Source organism: Capricornis sumatraensis, chromosome 2 (assembly GCF_032405125.1).
Source record: "Capricornis sumatraensis isolate serow.1 chromosome 2, serow.2, whole genome shotgun sequence".
Taxonomy (NCBI): domain Eukaryota; kingdom Metazoa; phylum Chordata; class Mammalia; order Artiodactyla; family Bovidae; genus Capricornis; species Capricornis sumatraensis.
In genome coordinates this window covers 90,491,625-90,515,952 of record NC_091070.1, presented here as the reverse complement: position 1 = coordinate 90,515,952, position 24,328 = coordinate 90,491,625, and positions in this window count along the sequence as shown.

The following is a 24,328-nucleotide window of genomic DNA, read 5'->3' as shown; positions in this document are numbered from 1 at the left end:
TTCCTAACTAGAAACTGGGAGACATGAAAAATACTAAGCTCCTGAGAGGCTGAGGGATGGATGCTGCAGGTAGGGAGAAAGAAAGATGCAGCAGAGAGAAGAAACTAAAAGACACACTCCTCCTACCTAAGTATGTATGCATGCTAAGTTACTTCAGTCGTTTCCAAATCTCTGTAGCCCGCCCGTGGGGCTCCTCTGTCCCTGGGATTCTCCAGGAAAGAATACATGGTGTGGGTTGCCAGGCCCTCCTCCAGGGGATCTTCCCAAGCCAGGGATCAAGCCTGTATCTCTTATATCTCCTGCACTGGCAGGTGCATTATTTTACCACTCAGGCCACCTGGGAAGCCTCTACCTAAATAGAGCCAGCCCTAAACCCAGCCTTGCAACCCACTCCAGTGTTCTTGCCTGGAGAATCCCAGGGACGGCGGAGCCTGGTGGGCTGCCATCTCTGGGGTCGCACAGAGTCGGACACGACTGAAGCGACTTAGCAGCAGCAGCAGCAGCACACCCAGCCTTGACCCAGCTTGTTCCTGCTTGATTAGTTTTCTTCCTGTAACTTCCACATTTTCCACTACAGGTTTCATGGTTCATTATTTGCTTTGTTTATATGACTCCCACAGAAATCATCTTTGACTAATATATTACCAGAATAACACGTTACTGCATTACAAACCAGAAGAGAGGTAAAACCCACAGAGAAAACAAAATATCTGGAAGAACATTGAGAAGTTAGAAAAACTAAAAAATGAGTGCTAAGACACATGAAAAGAAACAGGGGGGAGAAAAGTATAAATACCTTAAGGGGCTAGGACAAAAACCCAGAATTCTGTCTGTTGTGTCTTATGCCTGGAAAATGAGGGTGATACACAGCACCATCATGAAACATATGTATAAAAGTGACTCCAGGTGACTGCCTGGAGGTACTCACCTGTCGGAAGCATGTGACTGTCAAGATGAATCAGAGCTATGGAAATTAACCAGTGGGTACACTGTGGGCAGAAATATGTTTCAGAGAGAAAGACTGTAGCCTTAGATTTGTGGGTAGGAGTTGACATGCTGGGAATGAAAACCAGAGCTAAGAAAGAGAACAAAACAAACTCCTAATTCTTCTCTTGTACAATTCAGTAGCTGGGCTTAAGTTTTTCAACAGGACAAGAGTTGGTAAGTACCAACCTTACTTAAAGTACTAACCCAACCTAAAGAATGGTTTAAAAGAAATTTTGCATGTGAAAGGAAGTATAATTAGAACTGATGACATTTATTTTAAAGGAGACTTTAAAGTATATTTCCTCAAGCACACTCAGGACTGGATTAATGGAACTAGGTAGAGAGATTAACAAATCTGCTCTCTAGCACCTAGACTTTCTTTACGTTTCCAAATTTTAGTAACAATATCCTTTTGAAGGATTAAGAGCAAGGAATAGGATTCAGGTCAATGTAATGAGTATGTTAAAATAACCAAAGCTTAAGCAATACAGGATGTGGGATCCCAACAATGCTGTTTTGCAATAAAGGCGAGCAATCCCAGATGTCAGTCCTTCTGGCTTCCAACATTCCCATCAACACATTGTTGGTGTTGTCCTGGAAAGGATCATCAGAGCAATGAAAGTAGAGGCAGGGAGAGGGGAGCAAACAGAAGGGGATCCAAGGAAAGACCCTGGAACTGGAACTTGGACTCTTCACCTTAGAAAGGGGAAGAATTGCCCCCTTAGTGCAGCCATACCAGCCCCCAAAACTGGCACAAGAAAAATGCTCTAATGACAAAATGTCCTCCATTGTCCTTTAAGCTCTCAACAAGACATGATGTCTTGGTTGCCCATTCCCACCTGGGAATTTTCAAAAATGTGAGATGCTTTTCCCACTGGATCTAACTATTTCTATGGAATTTTTGGATTTGGATTTGGATATGGAATTTCCATGGATTTCCTAGGACTCATTTTGTGTGATTTAGAGGGATTCTATCATAATTCTCATCCTGCAGACTGCTGAAGGAAAAGAAAAAAAACTTGATGGAAAAAAAATGTTTAAATACACAGGAAGATTTCTGAAAGTGAGATCTATGACTTCATTGAGTAATAAAATGGATAAAGAAATATTTTGAAAAGTACTTGGCATTAGAATTTACTAAATATTGTAACTAAAATTGTCCCTTTGAGAATAACTTGTTCTGCTCACCATGTAATTCTTTTGTTTACAGATAGAGTAGTGTCAAAATATTTGTAATTTGTGCACTCATTCATTGACTCAATAGCATTTATTGAGTGTCTACCCCTAAGTGCAGACACCATCCCAGGTGCTGGGGTGGAGGAGGGAATAAAAATAGTGATAAAAATAACTACCATTTCTTGAGTATTTATTACCTATCTCCTGAAGCCCTACAGTAACACTAGGAACTACATATTATTATTTACATTTTCCAGAAGAGGACACTGAGGCTTGCCTAAAGCCACCTAGACTGAAAGTACAGAGCAGGCGTTAAGCCAGAGGTGGCCCTGTTACCTGACACTCTAAATCACATGTGCACGCCTTCCTGAGAGAAACTAAGTAGTTTAAAATCTATTCAAAATCCCTAGCAGCCAGTACATTACTGGCACATGGTAGACTCTTAATAAATATTTTCTAGATAAATTGAAACTGAGTCACCAAATTTGTATTTTAATTTTAGTTTGTTTTTATAAGAGCATGTTATCTACTTATTCTGCTTGGTAGATGGGACTATAGTGAAAGTCGCTCAGTTGTGTCCGACTCTTTGTGACCCCATGGACTATACAGTCCATGGAATGTAGACTTCTGTTTGCTCCCCTGGAGAGGCCAGAATACTGGAATGACTAGCCTTGCCCTTCTCCAGGGGATCTTCCCAACTCAGGGATCAAACCCAAGTCTCCCGCATTGCAGGTGGATTCTTTACCATCTGAGCCACCAGGGAAGCCCAGATGTGATTGTGAAGAATCTTAATCTTACCAATTGCTTGTAAATATTGTGTTGGTCACCCTTAAAAACACTTACCACAGTTGTCAGTTGTGAGGTTCCTGGATAAATAGATCCTGAGAATAAATTGCATATTTTAGAAGTTTATATGGTGTAATTCCAGAGCCTAATATTCTTTTCCCTCTAGAGATTATTCATGTTTAGGTCTTGACCAAAGTTGCTGGAGCTTTACAAGCTAAGTTAAATTGAGCATTTTTTAACGCCATTTGCAACAACATGGATGGACCTACAGATTATCAGAATAAGTGAAGTAAGTCAGAGAGAGAAACATAAATATCATATGAGATCACTTACATGTGGAATCTAAGAAATGATACAAATGAACTTATGTATTAAACAGAAACAGAAGCACAGATATAGAGAACAGACTTGTCGTTGCCAAGGAGTTGCTGGGTGGGGAGGCAGATATATTAGCAGATATAAATGAGTTTATGTAGAATGGATAAACAACAAGCCTCTACTATATAGCACAGGGCACTATATCCAATATCCTGTAGTAATCCGTAATGGAGAAGAGTATCAAAAAAGAGGTATAGATGTATAACTGAATCACTTTGCTGTACTTCAGAAACTAACACCACATTGTAAATCAACTACACTTCAATAAAATAAATGTTTAAATGATCATTTTTTAAATCTCAGCTTTTTAAAAAAACAAAAAGCACTACAAAAAGCACTCCTGGTAGAGCGTGTGGTGTGAGGACAGCTGGGTCCCATCACAGAGGCACAAGGGGCTAGCGGTGTGACCGTTGAAAAGCACACCGCAAAAGCTGATTCTGAAATAGGTTCAGACGAATGATCTTCCAACCGTAATGTGGCTCCAGGACTTTTCTCTTCTGTGCACAGACAGAGGTGATTTTAAGAAAATCAATTTCAGATCCTCACTTTGAGTTTGAAAGGACTGCTTTATACAATAGTGGTGATTTAGTCCCTAAGTCATGTCTGACTCTTGCAAGCCCACGGACTATCATCTGCCAGGCTCCTCTGTCAGTAGGATTTCCCAGGGAAGAATACTGGAGTGAACAATAATTCTGTCTAAAAACACACCTGTGGTCCAGGTATTTGTGAATTCTCCTCCCACCTTTCCTCTAATAATCACTCCCCCTATCAAAAACAAATTTAAAGCACACATTTCACTTATCCCAAATATTTCTACACTGAATTGTGAAACCTGAAATTATCTTGAGATGTCAAAACATCTGAAACCCCAAACACAGGGAGATTCCTAAACACTGGTGCTGAAAAAGTAAATGACTTTAATGGTTGATTAATATTTTTGCAAGTCAGCTGGTTCCTAATTCTTTGCTATTAGTGTAACTGAAGTAGGATATTCTAGCTAGCAGGGCATTAATAATAATAATTCCTGGTGATATAGCATTATATAATTTCTGATGTAAAACTTGGAAGGTGTCCAGGGGATTGAATAATAGTGATATAACAAAATATTCTTTCCCATCTGCTTACTTATTTGAATAAGATTTCTCAGAACTTAAGTCTATAAAAAAGTAAGTAGGCATAGAATTGATGCTAAACTCTGCCTCATCGTACCAATAAATAATATTAAAACGTGAAAAACCAGTTCAACTCATTTAATAAAGAAATGTATTCCTAGTAACATTTTATTTTTCATAATTACATATGAAAATTTGTCATACATTTATCTTTTGATCACCTGAATAACAAGAGTAATAATAACTCAATCTAAAAGAAATATTAAATATTTTGAGCTTGTTATTACAACAGAAACTTTAAAAACTTACATTTAAATGTATAAACATGTTTTTGTGGTAGAAAATTTGATGGGTCTATCTACAGAAGATGTTCAGACATAAAAATAAATGACACTGAGCAGGGAGGAGGAGTAGAATGAAAATACAGATTTAAGGAAGAAAGACAAACTTTATAATATTTTCTACTATCTAAGAAGAGTTCATTAATGCATTTCTAAAAGGGATAAAGACAGGAATCAAGTTGATTTGGTATTTTGCTTCCAATTAATATAGCTGGCTTTTTAAGGTATCGATTTATACTAAGTTAAAAATGACACCCTTTGCAAATTTTAAAATATATACACTTATGATTTTAAAAATTAATAACTTGAAAATGTGTGAGAGTGTCAACTCTCTTGCTTTGTTTTTACATTATAATAGAGCAAGAAAGTTAGAAAGCTGTTATATTATGGATCTATAAAGAAAGCTGAGTGCTGAAGAATTGATGCTTTTGAACAAGTGGTGTTGGAGAAGACTCTTGAGAGTCCCTTGGACTGCAAGGAGATCAAACCAGTCCATCCTAAAGGAGATCAGTCATGAATATTCATTGGAAGGACTGATGCTGAAGTGGAAATTCCAATACTTTGGCCACCTGATGCAATGAACCGACTCACTGGAAAAGACCCTGACACTCAGAAAGATTGAAGGTGGGAGGAGAAGGGGATAACAGAGGATGAGATGATTGGATGACATCACCAACTCAATGGACATGAGTTTGAGTAATCTCTGGGAGTTGATGATGGACAGGGAAGCCTGGCATGCTGCAGTCCATGGGGTCGCAAAAAGTTGGACAAGACTGAGCAACTGAACTGAACTGAACCAAGTCCCACACAAATTCTAAAGAATCTGGCTATACTCTTTTGAAATTTCTAATCAAAGAAATGTACACATTGTGATAGTGGGTAAAAACTGCCATTTCAGAAAATTATCCTATTAACACAATTGGTGCTCCTAACACTTGCTACACCATCAAGCTTAATTAAAGTGGCTCTTATGAGAGATCGGCATTCATAAATTTCAAGAACAAATTTGAGAGATTAATATCAAATCCTGAGTAACTTTCTTTCACTCAGTCAACAAACATTGAGCCCCTCTCCTAGGCCAAGCCTGTGGGAGGCTCTGGGGGCCCAGCGGAACAGGCAAGGGCATGTGTTCCCTGTAAGCTCCATGGCAGTGGGGGAACGCCATCTGCAAACGGTTGGTGCATAATAAGATAAGCTCAGATTGTGCTTAGTGTTGAGGAAAATGAAAACCAAGGGAAGTGATAACAAGTAATTGAGGAGTGGAATTGAAGGGCATTGACTCCAACATAATGCAACTTAAGTTTCAGAGCTCTTCATCCGTGCAGGCCCAGTTCAAGCCCCTGGAGGAACCGTGATGCTAGGCTAGTGTGAAGGTACACGCATGCACACACACCAGACACCTGGAAACAAAAACACTTCTTAGAGCCCATATACAAAAAAACCTAATAGAGACTGCTAGAATTTTGTTGTTTTAGTTTAGTCATTAAGTCATGATCAGCTCTTTTGCAATCCCATAGACTGTAGCCCGCCCAGCTCCTCTGTCCATGGAATTTCCCGGGCAAGAATACTGGAGTGGGTTGCCATGCCCTCCTCCAGGGGATCTTCCTGACCCGGGGATCTTCCTGATCCAGGGATCAAACCTGCATCTCCTACATTGGCAGGCAGATTCTTTACCACTGAGCCACTTGGAAAGCCCTCTAAAATTTTGATAGCAATCCTAAAACTTAACATGTCGTTACAAATAATGAGTAGAGAAAGCAAAGAACAACTTTTCTGTACTATTCATAAAAACACATTTCAATCAATGACATTTTACCAAAGACTGGATTATCTTCTTATTCCCCAACTAGAAAATAATACCACACCATTAGTGTCATATGGAGAGGTAACCAAAGAGTATATACCCAGAATTGTAGGGTAAAAACATATTATGTCAGGCAGTTAATTATTAAAATTACATGTTCTTCTTTAGGCTTTTCTGATGACTATGTTATGTGTCAGTCTTTTTGCTGTGTCCTTTGTTGTGAGTTTTTTCTAAGTAAGTGTTTACTATTGTATGGATTTTTATATTCATAATTTTGCATTCTCTTTCTCAAATTCGGACCTAACAAACCCATCTGGCCCCTGGGTGAAGCTAATTTAGATGGAAAGATCTGGAAAGCCCTCTTTGAGTTGCTTACATTGGAACAGAAACCTGAATGAGGATGGCATTCTAGGAAGAAATAATGAGTGACAAGGCCTCCAAGGGAGACGAGCTCCTTCAGGGTCTTGGAGGCTGGGGAAGAAGTTTGCTTCATTCTAAATGCTGTCAAATAACCATCTAATTTATATTTAGACACAGCAACATCAATGTAAAAATATATGGACTAGTTAAAATAGCCTAAAGCCCTAATGTGTATGTATTAAAACATTTTCCCACCCGTAAAAGATAGAAATCAGTATGTTCTGAGTGAAAAGCTACTGCCCCTCAGTGGTAAAAGAAGAAAAATTCAGAATAACATGATTCTAGGCTAAAGTAATGGAGAAGGCAATGGCACCCCACTCCAGTACTCTTGCCTGGAAAATCCCATGGATGGAGCAGCCTGGTGGGCTGCAGTCCATGGGGTCACTAAGAGTCCGACACAACTGAGCAACTTCACTTTGATTTTTCACTTTCATGCATTGGAGAAGGCAATGGCAACCCACTCCAGTGTTCTTGCCTGGAGAATCCCAGGGACGGGGGAGCCTGGTGGGCTGCTGTCTATGGGGTCTCATAGAGTTGGACATGACTGAAGTGACTTAGCAGCAGCAGCACCTGGTGGTGATAATTTTATTTTTCACTAAGCAATAAACCACAATACTCAATTTTCATAAGATATGAATTCTAATGATGAACATATAGGGATAGCACTTTACAGTGGGCTTTATTGTCTTGGTTGTCACTTCCTTTCTCCCTTCCTCCATCTTTCCTTTACCTTCTCCACTTCCTCCCCCAATCACTTCATTCCTTCTTTCTTTGCTTCCTTTCACAAGTGCTTATGAGCACCTGCTTTGTACTATGCATATATACAGAAGTAACCAAGACAGACATTAGCTTGTGACTCAGAAAGGAAAACAGACACCAAACAAATAGTGTTTTAGTTTCAATTAATTGCAATTCAGTGTTTACTATAGAAAGAGAAGTTTACGATGCCATGGGAGCATCTATCAGGGGCCTACATTAGACTGGGGAGGTAGAAAAGTTCACATTGATGAAAGGGGTCTCAAACTTGCTGCCTCAAGGATCACTAGGTATTAGGGCAGTGAAAGCAGAGAGGAGGAGTGTTCCAGGCAGAGGAACAGCATCTGTGAAGGCCATGAGATGGGAAGAAGAATGATGTTTGAGGAAATGAAAGAAGACCAAGCCAAGAGGGAAAGAAGCTGAAGAAGAGGCAGGGGAGGGAGGAAGGAGTCCTGTGACTAAGCACCTTGCAGACCACGAGAAGGATTTGGGACTTAATCCTAACAGTAATGGGGAAATGGTGAGGGTTAAACAAACGAATCAAAGAGGACTTTTCGTGTTGCAAGGGACAGAAACCATAGCTCCCTGTCCCCTATCCACTCAGCTCCCTGAACCAGAGATAGCCAATAATTCTAGGGTTTTATAAGTCCATTCAGGAGTAGTTATGCCTACATGTGCAAATATGTCTGTTAATCTTATCATCATTCACATAGTTTATGGTTGCATACTGGATACACTGCCCTGAATCTTGTTTTTCTGACTCAACAATCTATCTTAGCAATCATCCCCTGTCAGTGGATACAGAGCTGCCTCATCGTTTTCTTCCTCTGGATTAGATTGTTGCATGCATGGACCATTATTTATTTAACTAGTTTCCTATTGGTGAACATTTAGGTAATTTCAAGGCTTTTACTACTGCACACGAGACCACAGTGAGCGTTTCTACCTGTAGCATTGCCACATGTGAGAGAGTAACTGTCAAGAGAAATTCCTAGAAATAGAATTCCTGGGTCAAAGAGTACGTTCATTTGGCATTTTGATAGGCATTGCCAAAGTGCCTTCCCTAGGAGTAATATCAACATACACAACTAACAAAGTGTTGATAGTATGTGTACAACATATACAAGGATATGGCAGATGAAAAAGTGATACTGCAGTAGTGTTAATTTGTACTTCTTTTATTAAAGGTGAGCTTGGGCAGCCTTAGATCTGATTAAGAGCTAGTGCTTGAGATGAATTAAAAATTAGCTAATTAGTCAGAGGCTATGGTTTTTCCAGTAGTCATGTATGGATGTGAGAGTTGGACTGTGAAGAAAGCTGAGCGCCGAAGAATTGATGCTTTTGAACTGTGGTGTTGGAGAAGACTCTTGAGAGTCCCATGCATGCACTGCAAGGAAATCCAACCAGTCCATTCTAAAAGAGATCAGTCCTGGGTGTTCTTTGGAAGGAATGATGCTAAAGCTGAAACTCCAGTACTTTGGCCACCTCCTGCGAAGAGTTGACTCATTGGAAAAGACTCTGATGCTGGGAGGGATTGGAGGCAGGAGGAAAAGGAGATGACAGAGGATGAGATGGCTGGATGGCATCACCAACTCGATGTTCGTGGTTTGGGGTGAACTCTGGGAATTGGTGATGGACAGGGAGGCCTGGCGTGCTGCAATACATGGGGTTGCAAAGAGTCAGATGCGACTGAGCGACTGAACTGAACTGACTGAATTAGTCAGACAGCCAAAAGCCTAGAGCTAAAAATGATATTTCATTCATTCAACAAGTAGTTTTTGAAAAACAATTCTGCACTAGGCACACTCATATCATAGGCTCTGGTAAATCCAAGATGGATGAAAGTTGACCCTGACCCAGATGAGATCAAGTCTAATGAGGGATGTGGGAACATATAATTAAATACAATGTTTTTTTTTTTTTTTAAAGAGAGAGAAAGGAATGCAAAAACAGATCACAGAGAAGAGTAGCTAATGCTTATGTGCCACCCATTCGCATATGTTTTCTTGGAATACTTAATTTTTTATGACTTTTACTTTGGGCTGTGCTGGGTCTTCGTTGCTGCACGGGTGTTTCTCTAGTTGTGGCAAGCGGGGGCCACTCTCTGGTTGCGGTGGCTGGGCTTCTCATTGCAGTGGTCTCTCTTGCTGCCAAGCACAGGTTCTAGGGCACCTGAGCTTCAGTAGTTGCAGCGCGTGGGCCCAGCTGTTGCAGCTCCCAGGCTCTGGAGCACAGGCTCAAAGCTGTGGCCCATGGGTTTGTTTGCTCCATAGCATGTAGGATCTTCCCAGATCAGAGATCCAACCTCTGTCTCTTGCGTTAGCAGGCAGATTCTTTACCACCGACCCACGAGGGAAGCCCTAGAATATTTAATTTTTAAAGGACAGAGAGTTGGGGGAAGCAAGTAATTAATATTTTTTCATTTTTTAAAGCCTTGGATTTCTTTTAAAACTTGGCTCTGTGTATTAGCAAAAATACCCACAATTGTTTTAGCAGAACTGAGATTATTTTTCAGACATAAAGATATGTCTGAAATTGTGGTTAAGACCCCCTTCATGGAAACGCAGTATGAGTGACACAAGGGGGAAGGTGTCTCAGCACACTATTATTTCATCTTCAAAGCCAAGGTCACAGTCAGTTTCACATAGAGAACCCCAGTTTGCCCAGGATCCCCACCTACCATGCCTCTGCCCCAGCCAGGTTCAATTAAGATGTGTTCAAAAAGGTTGTTTCTGTTTTCAAGGAATTTTGGATGAAAATCAACCTTCTGTCATTAGTTTTATCCTTAGAAAAAGAAACTTTGGCACTTAAATACTTAAAAATGTTTTCAAATCTGTTTCTTCTTTCTGGTCTTTACTTAATAGTAAATAAGTGTTCTTGCCTGGAGAATCCCAGGGATGGGGGAGCCTGGTGGGCTGCTGTCTCTGGGGTCACACAGAGTCGGACACGACTGAAGCGACTTAGCAGCGGTAGCAGTAGCAGTATATACTTAGTAAAACTCAGGGCAAAACAGGGCTGAAGACAAAACAGCCTCTCAGCTTCCCAAGGGCACAGCAGAGTCGCACAGGGGAAAGCTGCCGGCAGAAAGAGTGGTTAGTACGCTTGCATCCCACCTTTGGCTTCTCTAAGTCACAGAGATCAGGAGCTGAGGATTTAAAGGCACCAGATCAAGAGTGCACTTGTCAGGACCCAACACTCCAGTTCTCAGTGACAACCAGTCTTCCCTGGTGCTGGGCTGGGGACTTGGGTTCACAGGGGAAAGGGTGGGTGCAGCTGGACACTGTGCCTGGCTCTGCGCATCTTGGATCTGCACCCAAGACTAGCTACGGGGTCCCCGAGTGTGTACTTCTCTTATCTATGGCTCTGAACTCTTATCCCCAGAAAAAAGCCTTCCTCCTGGGATTAACGGAGTGTCTGAAAAAGCCAAGTAATTCAGACATTTTCCTATTTTTCTGTGAAGTTATTCTTGCCTGGAGAATACCATGGACCAAGGAGTCCGGTGGGCTATAGTCCATAGGGTTGCAAACAGTCAGACACTACTGAAGTGACTTAACACACACACTACCTCAGCTATACCTTCTTCAGGACATTCTTCACAAATCATCATGAACATTCTAGAAAGTTTAAGGTTTCTTGTAGACAAGTCTCAGGTAAGACTGATATTCATATCAGTCTTGACAAGGATTCTAGTCAATGGAAGAAGCCCTTTTCCTGTAATACATGAATGGCAGGTTTTACTCATGTTATTTTTATAATCTCCTAAGATTGTTCATTCCATTACTTTAGTCATGTCCACAGACAGTGTGAGGTTGGGACTGTTATCCCCATTTTACAGATTTGGAACCAATTTTCCTTCCCAGCAACCCATAGTGTGTGGAAACAAGTAGGAATGTGAAGCTGGAAAATCTGTATCTCCTACTTCATTCATTCATTTAACAAATATTTACCAAATGCAACAATACGTCAGGCACTGTTCTACAGACTAAAGCTATGGAGGTAAAAATTCATGATCTCCACTTCTCTTTAAGAGGCTGATATTTAGGAAAAGGAGATAAATATTCAGTTCAGTTCAGTTCAGTCACTCAGTCGTGTCCAACTCTTTGTGACCCCGTGAATCGCAGCACGCCAGGCCTCCAGGTCCATCACCAACTCCCGGAGTTCACCCAAATTCATGTCCATCGAGTCAGTGATGCTATCCAGCCATCTCATCCTCTGTTGTCCCCTTCTCCTCCTGCCCCCAATCCCTCCCATCATCAGAGTCTTTTCCAATGAGTCAACTCTTCGTATCAGGTGGCCAAAGTACTGGAGTTTCAGCCTCAGCATCAGTCCTTCCGATTAACACCCAGGACTGATCTCCTTTAGGATGGACAGGTTGGACCTCCTTGCAGTCCAAGGGACTCTCAAAAGTCTTCTCTAACACCACAGTTCAAAAGCATCAATTCTTCGGTGCTCAGCTTTCTTCACAGTCCAACTCTCACATCCATATATGACCACTGGAAAAACCATAGCCTTGACTAGACAGACCTTTGTTGGCAAAGTAATATCTCTGCTTTTGAATATGCTATCTAGGTTGGTCATAACTTTCTTTCCAAGGAGTAAGCGTCTTTTAATTTCATGGCTCCAATCAAGTGACTACAATAAAATGTTAGTCTTGCTGGAGTACAATGGGCCCCAAAGAAGGGAGCAGTCAATTCCCTGTGTGGAGTAAGGAGGAGAGTTTCACAGAGGAAAGGATTCCAACTGTTTTGGAAGAACGATGAAGATGGAATGGGAGAAGGTACTGCAGGAAGAGATAGCATGAAAGTAAATTAATAAGCAAAGTAATTTTTTAAAAAGTACCTTGTATAAGAGTGCCTGGGCAGCTCAGCTAATAAAGCATCAGACTTTTAATCCAAGGGTCCAGGGTTCAAGTCCCTATCCAGGTACCAAAAATAAATAAATAAATGAGTATATAAGGCACCTCTGCTACACAACACTTTATAAAGGTAACATCATTATTCATTAGCAAATACTTATGCTGTCCTTGGCTTCCTGTGGGGCTCAGTGGTAAAGAATCCACCTGCAAGGCAGGAGACACGGGTTCAGTCCCTTAGCTGGGAAGATACCTTGGAGGAGGGCATGGCAACCCAGTCTACTATTTTTGCCAGGAAAATCCTATGGACAGAGGAGCCTGGTGGGATACATTTCATGAGATTGCAAAGAGTTGGACATGACTAAAGCAGCTGAGCATGCAGACATGCACGCTGTCCTTAATTATATGCCAGATTGCATATAGGTGCTAAGAATAGAAAGGTGAACAAGGTAATTTTTTTTACCTTCAAGCTTTAAAGAAGTAGAAATACATAAAGGATAGAATTTCATAGAGTGATACGCGTGATGAAGGACAGAAACCAGTAAGGAGGTAACTGGTGGTGGGATCTCTGAAGAGGTGGCACGAAAACAGAGACCTGCGTGAAGACAACACGTGGAGAGTGGAGCAAGGAGCATCTCCAGTAGGAAGAGCAGAAGTGCAAAGGCCCTGAGACAGAAATCCACTTACTGAGTCTGAGCAACAGCAAGGGGGCCACTGTGGCTGGACAGGATAAGTGAGGAGAGAAAGATAATAGGTGCAAGTAGGAGCTTAAATAGGAGTTGAGCTTTCATTCTAGGTACAACAAAAAGTCACTGGGAGGTTTTAAGTAGGGAAGGATATGATATACTCAGTTTTTAAACAACTATTCGGACTAGCTTCACAATGAATGGTCTAGAGCAGCGTTTCCCAACCATTTTGGTTCCAGGGACTGGTTTTGTGGAAGACAATTTTTCCACATGGCACAGGGAAGGGGGGGTGGGCATGATGTCAGGATGACTCAAGCACATTGCATTTACTGTGCACATTATCTCCATGATTGTTACATCAGCTCCACCTCAGATCATCAGACAGGAGATCCCAGAGGTTAGGGACCCCTGGAGTAAGGGGTCGAGAGGTAGCAGGGACCCCTGGAGTAAGGGGTCGAGAGGAAGCAGGGATGAAGGTCATCACAGATACCACAGGGACTTTCTGTCAAACCGTGAGTCAGATTGAAAACTGAATTGTCTTCCTTTCCTAACTTAAACCCCTGTATTGCCCAACTAGTTTAATCATTACATCTCTATCAGCTAGGATCTGGTTAGAAAAATAGAACTTATATTAATTAGTTCAACTGAGGGGAACTGGTTACAAACAGATCCGAAAAACTGAAAGAGAAAACGGAGGAAGGTGAGGCAACTCAGAGAGAGGTTAGAGCAGCAGGAAGCCTCTATCACCACTGACACCGAAACAGTGCAGAAAAGGGGGGGTTAGGGAGCCCTGGAGCAAGGACACCAGGCGGAAGCCGGAACCTGGGACCACGGCAGGAGCTAGATGTGGCAGGGAGACTCAGCCACGGCAGCTGATGCCATGGGGACAGGGCGAGAGGGGAGAACAGGCTTGGCTTCTCTCCTCCTCCCACCTCTGACCCAACCAGAAGCCAAGAGGAAAGGGAGCCAGGCACAGTAGTTTGAGGGGGTCGGTTACCCAAGATGACAAGCAAGGAAGGAGGGCAGGGAAGAGATCCGAGAGCAATCTGAACACTACATGACTGGCACACAGCCAACCGGGGACAGTCCCAAAATTTTAGAAACAACCATTTAGTCATTACGACCTGTCAATTCATCTCCCAAAGTCTCTCTTCTTTATCCCAAAGTCACTGCCCCAATTCAAGCCTTACCCTCTCTCACTTGGACAACAGAAATGGGTTTATAACTTATTTCCCTGCCTCTACTCTCTCCCACTCCAAAATGCCCTCCACAGGAATAGACCTACAGATTGCATCTGTAAACAAAGCTGATGGTGTCCCAGTCTTGACACTCAGCTGAAATCTAGTTCCCAGAGGGCAGCCTCAGAGCCTCTGACAGTCTGGCTCCAGAATGCCTTTCACCTACATCTTCCTTCCTATAAAGAAACTGTGCTTTAGCCACAAAAGGAGAACTTGAGACCTTCCCAAGCATGACATGTTCTTTCATGCTCACAATCCTTGTTCACACTAGTTGGAATTCTCTTTTCTTCCTCCTGGAATCCTTTAAAACCTAAAAGTTACCTCCTAAATGAAAACTTGCTTCACAATGCCAGATAGAATGAATTACTTTCCTTTGCTGTATTCCAATCTCAAGTTGTTTGAACTGCTTTCAAACAGTATACCATGTGTATACTGCTGATGAAGTGTACTCTTTACATTGTATCCAATCCATTTTAGCAGTATCAGTAATTTCCTTCATCATGAGTCCGTAACCTGTTTTTATAAAAAGGTGTATTGGCACACAGCCATGCCCATCCTTTGACTTACTGTTTGTGGCTGCCTTAGCATTACATCATGAAATGTTAATTGAATTGTTTAGAAAGCTGACTAGTGTGACACAGACTGGATAGCCCCCCCAAAACTGAGATATTTATCTGGTCGTTTACAGAAAAAGTTTGCCAACTCCTGTCCTCGATGTTTCCTTAAAGGGATTCCTAGAACTTAACCCAAAACTTCGCGCATAACAGGTGCTCTATAAATGATGATCAAATTGTCTAGAAAGATAACAAATATGTAGGCTCAAGAATAAGGGAATACTACCCAGACGTAAAAAAGAATGAAATCATGCCATTTACAGCAACATGGTTGGACGTAGAGATTATCACACTAAGCAAACTAAGTCAGAAGGGAAAGATAGATCCCATGTGATATCACTTATATGTGGAATCTAAAATATGACACAGATGAACTTACCCATGAAACAGAAATAGGCTCTCAGACAGAGAACAGACTTGTGGTGGCCCAGGCAGAGGGAGGTGGGGGAGGGATGGACTGCGAGTTTGGCGTTAGCAGGTGCAAACTGTTATGGAGAGAAAGGATAAACAACAAGGTCAAACTGGACAACTCAGGGGACTACATTCCGTGTCCTGTAATAAACCATAATGGAAGACAATTTAAAAAAAAAACAATAAGAGAAAAGGCCAGGAATCAAAAGAATGCCTTATTTTAAAATAATAACACAAAAGCCATGGGGAAAAGGGAGCCTGTCTTCATGTAAGTAAAGAACTTACATTTTTCCCAACTTTATTGAGATATTATTGATGTCTAACATTATGGAAGCTTCGGGTGTATAATGGGATGATTTGATACTTGCGTATATTGCAAACTGTTTCCCACAATAGGGTTAGTTAACACATCCTTCACCTCACATAACTGCCATTTTGTGGTCATTACGGTGAGAACATTTAAGGAAAATGCTCCTGGTGTTCTTGAAACAGAAGAACACAAAGGAATGATTCTCTAACTGCAGGTAAAGAAGTTCGGTTTGGCCTTTCCTTCCTTTGAAAAAGGAAAAAATTGTGAATTTTTCTGTTTTAGTAGAAAAGAAAACCTGGAATTCTGGAAGATTAGAGTAAGCATTCTGTGTCACATATGACCTAAATTGGGTCAGGCTTATGCCTTTGAGAGACCCTCTAGCTCATGAGTCTATGAGTAAAGGCATGAATGTGTTTCTATGGTACAATCCTGGGAGTTTCCAGCGTAGGTCCAAGGAGGGGACGGGTGAGCCCTGCAGTGACAGCATGAAAGGTCTCTTTGTCTTTCCTTTGAATGTTTAGATAAGTAATCTGAAAATTACATTAACAAAATATTTTGCATGAACCTAAAAATAACTCAGCTGAGCACATTCAAAGTCTTTGTGGTTGTTTTACATGCTGACGTTAATTATGCCTACATGCAAAATTGACTGGTAAAAGATTTTACTGTCAGGTAACAAATACCTCAGACTGTGGCCTTGTGTTCTACGTGGTGTTGTTGAGGGCAGCATATGATTTTATTAAAACTTAAAAAATAATTCTTTATCACTACTAGTTAAGAATTCAAAGATTCAACATCAAAAATTGAATTCTGGAGGACTCTATCTATAGGCAGATCCTTCACAGTGAGGAGAAACTCTATCCACTGGAAAAAAAAGGTATTAAAATACAATCAGTAAGGGGGGGAAGCTCTGCTTCATATATAACAAACAATGGCTATTCTTTATAGACAAATAGCTTATGCATAGATTTGTTTTTAAATGTTGTTGCTAATAGATTTTCTTAAAGTACTATAAGTAACAGTTCTCATTCATTTGCTGATAGGAATACAAAATGGTACGACCACTTTGAAGGACAGTTTAGCAGTTTCTTACAGAACTAGGCCTACTCTTGACAGACTGGAGGGGGAAGAGATGAATTAGGAGTTTGGGATTAATCATATACACTACTGTATATAAAATAGAAAACCAACAAGGACCTACTGTAGAGCACAGGGAATGATACTCAATGACTTGAAATAATCTATAAGGGAAAAGAGCCTGAAAAAAAGACACACACACACACACACACACACACACACATATATATCTGAATCGCCTTGCTGCACACCTGCAACTAATACAACATTGATTGTAAATCAACTATATTTCAATAAAAACATTAAAAAAAGAAGAAGAATGAAAAGAAACTAAGCCTACTCTTAACCATGTGACCTGGCAGTCAGTCATGCTCCTTAGCATTAGCTGAAAATCATGTCCACACAAAAACCAGAACATGAATTCATAATTGCCAAAACTTAGAAATAACCAAGATGTCCTTCAGTAGGTGAATAAACAAAGCATGGGACATTTGTATGATTGTGTATTTTTCAACCATAAAAAGAAATGAGCTCTCAAGCCACGAAAAAACATAGAGGACTCTTAATCATAAATGCATATTGCTAAGTCAAACAAGCCAGTTTGAAAAGACTGTTTACTGGATGATTCCAAATATGTGACACCATGGAAAAGGCAAAACTATAGCGACAATAAAAAAGGACCAGTGGTGGACTCCCCTGCTGGTCCAGTGGGTCCAGACTCCACATTTCTCCGGCAGGAGGTGCAGATTCAATCAGTCCCTGGTCAGGGAAGTTCCCCATGCCCTGGGAACAAAGGAACAAATCAGGAAAGGAATATTCAACCACTCACTGGCAGATAAGCTGCAGCAAGAGCCCTAAGGAAGAATCACAGCCTTTTCACCTATGCTGGCTATTAAAGCCTACATTTTGGGAAGTTCCTGGTGGTTCAGTGCTTAGGACTTGGTGTTTCACTGCCAGGCTGGGTTCAATCCCTGGTCGGGGAACTAAGATCCCACAAGCTCTGCGGCACAGCTCAAAATAAAAAATAAATATATATATAAATATAGCTTACCGGACTTCCCTGGAGGTGCAGTGGTTAAGAATCCACCTTCCCATGCAGAGGTCACAGGTTCAATTCCTGATCAGGGAACTAATATCCCACATGCCACAGGGCAACTAATTCCGCACCACAACTACTGAGCTCAAGTGCTGCAAAATACAGAGCCCATGAGCCACAACTGGAGAGGAGGCACGCGCCACAGTGAAGATCCTGCATGCCACAACTAAGATGCAGTGCAGCCAAAAATAAAGCGAATAAACATAAATAAATAAAGATTATCTTTGAAGGAATGTAAACCCATTGACATTGAATGAAAACAAGCACTTTTAACTCACTAAAAGCCAGTAGGGTTGCTTTAGATTAATTTAGTCTTCACATAAAAAAAATCTTCAAACTATCTTAGATTGAAAGGACATCTCTGATCATTTTAATCAGTTTTTTTTGCCAATACAGAATTTAATTTGCTTTATAGACACTTGCATTTTACCTGTCCTCTCCATATGTACTATCCGCTTCCCAAGAAGATAGCTAAAATTTGATTTTTATTAAGGATTTAAAAAATACCTTTCAAGCCCTTTTTGGTTAGCTTTTCAGAAGCCCAGGAAGATCCACCTATGTGGCATAATTTTAGGGACATTTCTGCCCAATTCATAAGTTTGCCCATCTGCGCTAAAACTGGAAAGACCTTGCTCAGGAAACAAAGAGCTTTATTCTGTACTTAGACAAGGCTCAAAAGGCACATCCCCAGAGGAAAGCAAAGCATCTATTTAAATCCAATTGAAAATATTCTCTTCCCAGGCGCTCTCACCTTTACTCAATTTCTTCATTATTATCCAAACACAGATAACTCACAAATTCACATCTCCAGCCCAAGCCTCTATCTCCTCAAGCTTCAAACCTGATTATACAACTGGCAAGTTTGTCCACTTAGAATTCTTAAAGGTGCCCAAGCTTAATGAATTCAAGCTCTCATCATTCCCCATACCCGCCAATACTCCTAACCTGGTTTCCTTCCTTGGTTCCCATCTCAATGAACTAGTCATCCAGTAGAACCAGCCTGAAAGCCGGAAGTGGCCTCCCTTCACCTCCGTGCCCAAACGATCCCCCAATTCTGTCAAAACTGTCTGCTCCTCTACGTCTTCCTCACCTGCTTTACCCAAACCTTGTCTATTTCAATAACCTCCTAACAAGTCTACCTGTATCCCTTCTATTCCCAAACAAACTTATTCACCATATTACAGCAAAATGTTGTTGTTCAGTCGCTATGTCAAGTCCAACTCTTTGCAATCCCGTGGACTGCAGCACGCCAGGCTTCCCTGTCCTTCACTATCTCCTGGAGCCTGCTCAGACTCATATCCTTTGAGTCAACGATGCCATCCAACCATCTCATCCCCTGTGGTCCCCTTCTCCTCCTGCCCTCAATCTTTCCCAGCATCAGGGTCTTTTCCAGTGAGGCGGCTCTTCATGAGATAGCCAAACTACACCCCCTTGACCTTTCACTATTACAGAGCCTTTGTATGTACTATTTTCCTGACTTGAGTCACTCTTCCCTCCTTGATAACTCTGACTCCTTCACATTTCTGTTCAAGTATCATTTTATAGGGAAGCTTCCCTTGGCTTTTATGACCAGATCTAGTCCCCTGTCTCCTAGCAATTTGCATATCTCTTTCACAGCTATCCTCAAGTTGTTATCTCACATTTATTTATTTTGTTATATTGTGTCTCTCACTAGCTTTTCTCATGGCTTCATAAAGGCATGAATTTGTCTAATTTTTTCTCCCTATTGTATCCAAACAAATAGCATAGTGTCGGGTACATAGTAGTTGCTCGTGAAATATTCACTGAGTAAATAAATACATAAACTAAAATATAAATAACCAATCAAATGATTTCCCCAAAATAAAGTTTTTATGATAGATGCCAACCAGGAGAATGAAAAAAAAAACAAATTAAAAAAAATGCCTGGCACATAATTGGTACACAATTTTGTAAAAATTCACCTACTTTAAAACTTTCGTAGAGCCAATATCTACAGCCTGTTACTCTATACATTCACGGCGAGCAGAACTAAAGCAATGCAATTTGCTTCCAGGATGCTAAGAATGAAGTGTTTTTGTCTGTTTCTACTTCCCAAACACGCTTTTGGTTTGTGTAAATTTACTGTGACTACACAAGGCAGATCAGGCCAAATGCAGGAGAGAGTTGCAAGGATTTTCACTTTGCAGGTTGGGCACTATGCCTGGAAGGGATGAAATTTAGGTCTTCCTGTTAAATGGATACCCAGCTGCCTAGTCTTAAGACTCAGATAAAGAATATCTACTAGAAAGAGAATCATCCCTAAATATGGGCCAGAGAATTCAACATTTCAAGTATAGTTTCCTCAGTGTGTGAGTGAGACACTCAAAGGGACAGAAGATGAAATGCCTCTGTGAGTTCAGTTAAGGACACAGCCCAATAAGGAAAAGCTGCGGGGCTTATGATTGTTTTATAAAACAGTGTGAAGAGAACTGTTTGGCACTCGTTTACACATGACAGGCTCACAATACTTCACTTCTTTAAATATGAAGCCCCAAGTCACCCCATCTAAAATTATGTTTCCTACCAACATTGCTTAGTAACTATACAGAGGAATGAGCACTGGCCTGGCGGCAGCATCCACATCTCTCCTGAGATAATGGCACGCTCTCGCCTTTACAAAAATCCTGCTCAAGACACTTGGGTTCTCATCCCATTTCTCTGGCACTAATTAGCTCCAAGGCTCTCACACAGTCTCAGTTCTTCACATATAAAATGAGAAGGCTGTAGTTTTTTAAGGCTTTAAACTTCCTTCCAGTGCTAAATTCTTTGATTTGTTCCTGAATCTCTGCCAGTGGATTGGACTGTTAAGTCACCTACTTGGTCTCCAGAGTCGCAGGAGCATTGTAGAGGCTCCCTGTTCTTTGAGAGGGTTGGTTCACAGGAGGAATTTACTGGAAGGACTGATGCTGAAGCTCTGATCCTTTGGCCACCTGATGCAAAGAGCCAACTCATTAGAAAAGATCCTGACGCTGGGAAAGATTGAGGGCAGAAGGAGAAGGGGGTGGCAGAGGATGAGATGGTTAGATAACATCACTGACACAATGGACATGAATCTGAGTAAACTCCAGGAGATAGTGAAGGACGGAAGCTTGACATGCTGCAGTCCATGGCACTGCAAAGAGTCAGACACAACCTAGTGACTGAACAACAACCACAAGCTAAGTGAGCAGAGGAGAAACCTGTTCTTTCCTCACAGGAACGTAAGCAGCCTCCAGCCTGGGCTGACTGCAGGGCTGGAGTGGGAGGAAGAAGCAGGCAGGGCACAGCCGCCATGATGGTGAGGAGGAATTTTGCCCCCAGGAGGCACTGGCCAGGCTTCCCTTAACCACTGCTCTAATCTCAGCAGGTCCGCCACTGGCCTCACAGGCCTCCCCTCTGCAGCTGTGCCTCACAGGACTCACTTGAAGAATATCAAGTCTTCCATGGCATATTGTCATGTTTACTGAGCAGCCGCACCTGCATTTAAAAAAAAAGAACATGTGTCCTCTCCAGGAAGCCTCTGGCAGCGTTATGCTACAACAGAAAATATCTGAAGCAAAGGACATTTTCAAAGAGGAGGCATAAATTCAACCGACCTGAATCACTTTGTGTTTCTGGCCCCAGTAGAGAAGAGAGACACTCCTTCTTTTATTTTCCCAAATGGAGTCTTGTCTCATTCAAGGCTTTACCATGGGCAAGAAGATCAATATCAACTTCTATAGGAAAGTTTTGTTTGTTCAACTAACCTACCAGCAGAAGACTCTAAGTTCAATGTCTTTGCCTTGTTTTATAGACGATAAATATACTGCCTTGCTTAGGATACACTTTTTGCAATGTAAATCAAAATACTACATGTCAAAATAATTTTCAAATTTCATTCTTATAAACATACAATTCAAAATGTAGCAAGATATTGTCAAAGTATAATTTGCTTAAGAACAATATTTTATATTGAGATTTTTTTCTTGGCTATACTATACATTTGTCACTTCTTGGATAAACTTTTTTTTGTTAACTCCCTACTGAATTATGTTTGTCAGCTCCCTTCTGTTTTATTTGAATCAAAAAATTGACTTTCCTCTTAAACAGATATGACAAAAGGAATTTCTCTGTTTTGAAAAGTCAAACTCATTCTTTTACTGTCCTCTCCTACAACCTTACTTTGGGTATTTTTAGCCTAAGCCAATCTTTCAATATTTACTTTATGTATGTAAATAACACATGTTCCTTTCAGAAGTGCTACCTGCATTCCAAAAAAAGCAGTGACTCTGATTGCTTACTGCTGTCATTCAAGTGCTAAGGGTTCTAATTCAAGTTCCTGGGTGACTGGAGGCACCACCCTCATCCTATTGGATTCATTATGAATAACAGAAGAATAATGACACTTGTAATTACTGACAGATAGCTTGCCATCCTCTTTGAAGTTCCTCAAAGCAAGATGCCCCAAATATATGCTCAGATTTATTTGTTGGTAAGATTACAAAACAAATTTTAGCTTACTCAAAACAAAATGGCATGTTTTCCCTTTATTTGAGTTACAATATTTCTCAAACACAGAATATAAAGACTCATACACGTAAATACATGAGCTGTTTGCATGAAGTTGCCATCATAAATAGAATTCAACCTGTAACAACCTCTGTTTCAAGAGAATTATTACTAATGTTGAAAATAGTCAAATCTCACCAAATAAAAATAGGTTATTTTCCTTATAAGGCAAATATATATATTGTGTGTTTCAGTGATGATGACCCAAACATGATCATTTCAAATTGCTTAAGATTTTGTAGAATCTAATGCCTAAAGTTCTATCTGCTTTCCAGCTTTCACATCCCCCTTACATTATAGATTAAATCGCATAATATTGTTTTGGAAGCTTTTGTCTACTTTCCTTCTGAATCCACATCCTATTTTTTTATAGTAAATTTGTTGACAGTTTGATGTCCTAAACTCCATGCCTATTTTCATCTATCTCCATAGTAACTACACATTCCCCACAATGTTAAACTTTAGACCAAAGACAAAAATACACAGCCAAGAAGAAATCATTTTCTAAGTATTGACTTTCTGAGCCAGTCTAGTGTGTTTGCTATGAATGCCATAGCAAACATCTTTATAGGCATATCGACATCTTTATATACATACCAACATCTTCATAATGGAATTAACTATGCCTTTTAAGGTTTTGGCAGCATTTTTGGAGAACTTGTATAAAGTTGATATAGAAAATTGTGTATTCTCCCAAAGGATTGCTTCAGATGCAGTGGTAAAGGCAAAATAATTGCCTAGGCTGATATCCAAAGGGAAGGCAAATTATGAGGTCAGGTGTGGCTTCCCCGAGACTTGAGCAAAGCTATTTCTTCCATCAAGGGAGTAGTTCCCCTTCCCAGCAAGAAACTCACTGCCACTCCCCTGAGTCACGTGCAAACTGTGCTATTAGAGATGAAACACCAACTCATAGCTACAAAAATAGTCTCATAATTCTTCAGTGTAAACATTTAATGCCACAATGATTTCATGGGTCTATGCCTTCTTTTGATAGTTATATATGACTGACTCCAAATGATATTTAGCCAAGTGACAGTAACCCTGTGAATGCCTGCCTCGAAGGGCTGACCACCGCTGCACAGTAACACACATTTATGTGTCAGTCTCCCCAGCACCTGTCATTATAATGTTCAGGTGCTATAACACATCACACATTACAACACAAGAGACTGCCAAAGGCTTACCCAAACTACAAAGCCACGCTCTTGTTGGCAAGTGATTCAGATAATTACAATGAAAATGACATCAACAAGGTTCATGAACTGAAACTGATATTTAAAACTAATATTAAACTGAAACAAATGAGGTTTTATTGAGTGGATAAAGAACATAAGATTCTGGCTTAGAATTCATAGCATCCTGTAGTTGGAAAATGCCTTTTTAGAGGTCATATAGCTCAGCCATTCACCTAATGCAGAAATTTCTTGTACAACATTCTTAACAAGTGGGCATTCAGCCTCTCCTTTTTCATGTCCCGCACCCAAGAGTGCACTGTTGCTACAGTCAGAAGTCACCTTGCTGAAACTTCCACTCACTGATTTCTCTCTCCTCGAATTTTTTAATCAGTTCTGCCACTCTTTATACTAGTTAGTTGGCTTTTTAAAATATATAATAATAAAAATAAAAGCAAGCATTTATTAAATACTTACTATGTGCCAGGCATTATATTAAGTATTTTATATGAACTATATTATTTATTTAGAGATTATGTGTGTAAACTCTGGAGCCAGACTCTC